The sequence below is a fragment of the Mus pahari genome, chromosome 17 (genome assembly GCF_900095145.1).
Source record: "Mus pahari chromosome 17, PAHARI_EIJ_v1.1, whole genome shotgun sequence".
NCBI classification, from domain to species: Eukaryota; Metazoa; Chordata; class Mammalia; order Rodentia; family Muridae; genus Mus; species Mus pahari.
This window is the reverse complement of record NC_034606.1, coordinates 49,193,543-49,198,039: the sequence shown is the minus strand read 5'-3', so window position 1 is coordinate 49,198,039 and position 4,497 is coordinate 49,193,543.

The following is a 4,497-nucleotide window of genomic DNA, read 5'->3' as shown; positions in this document are numbered from 1 at the left end:
TTGTTAGGGATGGTTGTGAGCCACCATGTGGTTGCTGGGATTTGAACTCTGGACCTTTGGAAGAGCAGTCGGGTGCTCTTACCCACTGACCCATCTCACCAGCCCCGCTTTTATTTTTCTAAATCACTTTTTTAAATGGGTCAATTCAATAAATGTGTGGACTATCTGTCTAGTTGATGTTGCACTACTGACCAATGGAATTACAAAGGAAGCCCAAGTTTTATAGTCACTGCCTCAAAAGACTAACACATTGTATTAGTTAGACCTTTATTGCTGTGTACAGACGTCATGACGAAGGCAACTCTTACAAGGACAGCATTTCATTGGGGCTGGCTTACAGGTTCAGAGGTTCAGTCTGTTATCATCAAGGTGAGAACATGGCAGTATCCATGCAGGCATGGTGCTGAGGAGCTGAGAGTTCTACATCTTCATCTGAAGGCAGATAGGAGAAGACTGGCTTCCAGGAAGCTAGGATGAGGGTCTTAAAGTCCACACTCACAGTGGCACACCTATTCCAACAAGGCCACACCTCCTAATAGTGCCATTCCCTGGCCCAAGCATATAAAAATCATCATGCATGTGTTGTATTCCTCTGGAATGTAAAGACAGTTCTTGCTACTTCAATACACAGAAAGTGGGATCCAAATATTGCTACAGAGGCTAGCCAACCAACTAACCTACTAAATAAAAACCCATGATGGAACTGAGACTAGAAATAAACTTAGCTCTGTGTCATCCTCATGACCCCTGTGTCCTTCTGTTTATACACAACCTCCTCATCATGTCCTGCCTTTTTAAGGCTGGATAATATTCCATTGTGTGGACAGAACACATATGCTTGATCCTTCTGTGACCCACTCCAGTCCTTCTCTTCCTCCTCCTGTCCCTCAAGTCCGCAGCTGTCAGTTATTCCCTGGGGCTGCAATCCTCCTAAAGTTGGCCTTGTCATCCACCAAACAAGACAAAGGATGGCCAGGCAGTGATGGCGCATGCCTGTAATCCCAGCACTTGGGATTCAGAGGCAGGTGGATTTCTGAGTTCGAAGCCAGACTGGTCTACAGAGTGAGTTCCAGGACAACCAGAGCTATACAGAGAAACCCTGACTCGAAAAACAAAACAAAACAAAAAAGACAAAGGACATCATCCCCTTGTTCTGCACATGCTCCCCCTTCCCCAAGTCTCCCAGGGTTTAGTGACCAGAATCCTCCGGTGGCCAGTGACAGTGGGCTCACATCTTCTCAGCTTGTCTATCTCTTTTAGCCCCTTCAGGATGTCCTCAGACTTCTAGTTCTGGAGGACTGATTCTAAGGGTCCAAGGACACCAGATCCAGCCACCTATCACCTTGAGAGTCCCGTCAGGGACAGATAACAAGGCAGGAAAGTAATGTGTTCAGTGTGGCCTACATGGAGAAGGAAGAAGGGCCAGCATGCTAAGCCCTCCATGTGGAGAGGTTCAGGACTGCCTAGCGGAAGAATAAACATAGGCAAAAAGCAAGCAGAGAGGGCCGGAGAGAGGACTCGCAGCAAGCAAAGGCACTTGCTACCAAGCCTGACAACCCACGTTTGATCCCTAGGCCCCACATGGGAGAAAGAGAAAGCCGACTCCCACAGGCTTTGGCTCCACACACGTGCACCCTGTCCCCCAGACACATGCACAATACAAAAGAATAAACTGTAAAGCAAAGAGTCTAAAGCCCATGGCCAGCCCCATGGGACCCAGTTAGGGCTCCCCCACGGGGAGAGCCATTTGTCCATGCTCATGAGATGGCTGTGATGGGCAACCCCCGGTTTGCAGTCCTTGGGATGTGAGAAAGGCCAGGACAGACTCAGAATAAACCAGGCAATAGACACAGAATGGAGTCAGAACAGGGGCCAATCTTTTACAACTATGCAGGCAGTGAGTGCCCTTTGGCCATCCAGGAGATGTGGCCTCTGGTGGCCAAGGTCTGGATTCTAAGCTTCATCCACAGTGTGACAAGAGCCACCTGCAGGTTCAGGGCTCACAGGAGCTGTGCTCACAAGAGCTTCTCTGCTAAGCACTGGACAAAGTTTGTCTTCATCTGGTAGAGCTCAAAGGCCCAGATGCCTGCAGGACACCATGTCCAAACAGAATAGAACTGTGTACCACTCTACTGCCCCATTAACGTTTATGTTTTACAGGGATCTGGGCTTCCTTCCTTACCCAGAATCCAGCATAAGCAGCTTTGTCTGAGGATCTTGTAGAGATTACACTGTGGGGAGCTGCCAAAGAGTCATACCAGTAAAGAGAGAAAGGAAGAGTCTCAGGGGTCCTGCTGGAGGTCCTGCTGGAGGTGCCAGCGTGCTGGATGTCTCCTGATGCTAAAGAAACGGAGCAGGGAGTGCGGGGGGGGGGGGGGGAGCTAGAGGATCAGCCATGCAGCCTCAAAGGCTGGAAGTGCTGAGCACGTAGGTGAGAGGCTGAAACAGGGGAGTGGAAAGTGGCTTTCTGCTCAGAGGCCCACACACCTCTGGCTTTGCCTTCTGCCCACACCATTCCGTTCGCTTCCCTGTGCATCCAAACCTGGGATAAACCAGCCTCCCTCCATCTTAGGCTTGAAAGCCATCTTATATTAAAAGACAAACTAGGTTCACTCCTGTTTATGATTACAAATCTGTCTCTCAGGGTTGGACTTGATTCTATTCGAGCTAGCTCAGGGACCCCCTCCCCCCAATGCACCACCGTCATGTAGAATGGTTTTGGTGGTGGGAAAACCCAGAAGGTCTACCGGAGCAAGACTTTCTAGTAAGCAGCAAGCAGGGAATATGTAACCTTAATTTCATGTTCCAGGAAATGGCAACCAGGCCTCTGTTACAAAAGGCCTTATGACCACATTGTCATGACCACAATTGTTCTGATCACCTTGTTAGGGCCTCCTTGCAACCTTGTTTCAAGAGGTTGTGATCAACTTGTTATGCTTACATAACTCTTGTAACCCTGCCTATTTGCCTACCAATTCCCTCCATTTGAAACCCCTTTACTCCTGAGCTATAAAAGCTTTATCTTCATTATGTCTAATGCTGATCTCATGAACTCTGCCATAGGGACAGACAGTCCATGTACATGAATAAAAAAAAAAATTAAAAAAATAAAATAAAAAGCTTGCTTTAATTATTTTGGCCCTGCTTTGGGCTGTGGTCTTCCTTCTGGAATCTGTGGGATTAACACCTGCAATCCGGTCTGGGCTTTTCCACTCAGTTCCTCCCACAAGCGTCCTCAGGTCCCGTCCAGTCCCATTCCCCCCACCCCCAGCACCCCCCCTCTCAGAGATCACAGTCTGTGGTGGTCAGCTGGCTCCAGGTCTTTGGGCCTGTGATAAAACAGAACACTGCTGTAAGGCAGGGTGGAAAAGGTTTCTTACCTCAGCTCCCTGCAACCTGGAAGCCGGGTGGGAGGTGTGGGATGTGGAAAGCACCTAGGGTCAGCGTACACCTTTGCACCTCCAGGGACCTCCTTCCTACAAGTAGGCTTCACCTCCCAATTATGTCATCTTTTCTAGAAGCTGCCAAGGGTTAAGTCACAAGGCGGTCTGAGCCCTCAGAGTCCGGTCACCTCTCAGTGACTGGATTTGCCAGATGGAGACCAAGTTTCCAACAGATGAGCTATCGGGGGCACTTTGTATTCCAATTCTTAGACAAGCACCCAATGTCTCAGAGCCACAGTCCCTTGTGACTCTTGTACCCTTTAAAATCAGTATTGTAGGAGAGAGTGAAAACTGAGCCCCCTTGTCTTTATACTATCTACTTGCTCTCTCCCACTCTCTGAACCTCCTGTATCCTTACATGGGCTGGAAGAAAGGAAGATATTCTGAAAGGACATTTGTGTCTCTCAATTAGACTACCACGAGTTGGAAACAGTGGACCCCACAGAAATGGGAATTTCTCTAGGAATCTCATGTTGGAAGGAGGAAAAGGCCTAGACCAGAGGGACACTTTAACTCCAAGGGAGAAACCTCACAGCTTTCTAACAAGTTGCCAGCCAACCTTGCAAAGTGAAGCCCATACAAGAATGGGTGGGTGGTTTGGGACTGTATCTTAGCTTGGACTGTTTAGATGCACAAATTTCTGACTCTATTTAAACTTTAACCTCACTTCAGGGCCCCCAAGACAGACTTAGGCAGTTTGTTCTGGGTCCCTTTCTCTCTCTTTCTACTGTGGCCATTGAATAAATCTCCTTTTCCCACTATTTTAAAAAAGATATATTTATCTGTCTATTTTCTGTATATGAGGGCTCAGTCTGAACGAACGCCTGCCAGACCAGAAGAGCTCATCGGATCCCATTATACATAATTGTGAGCCACCATGTGGCTGCTGGGAATTGAAATCAGGACCTCTGGAAGGGCAGCCAGTGTTCTTCACTACGGAGCCATCTCTCTAACACTCCCATCTATCTTTTTCTTTTTCTTTTCTTTTTCTTTTTTCTTTCTCTCTCTCTCCTTCCTTCCTTCCTTCCTTCCTTCCTTCCTTCCTTCCTTCCTT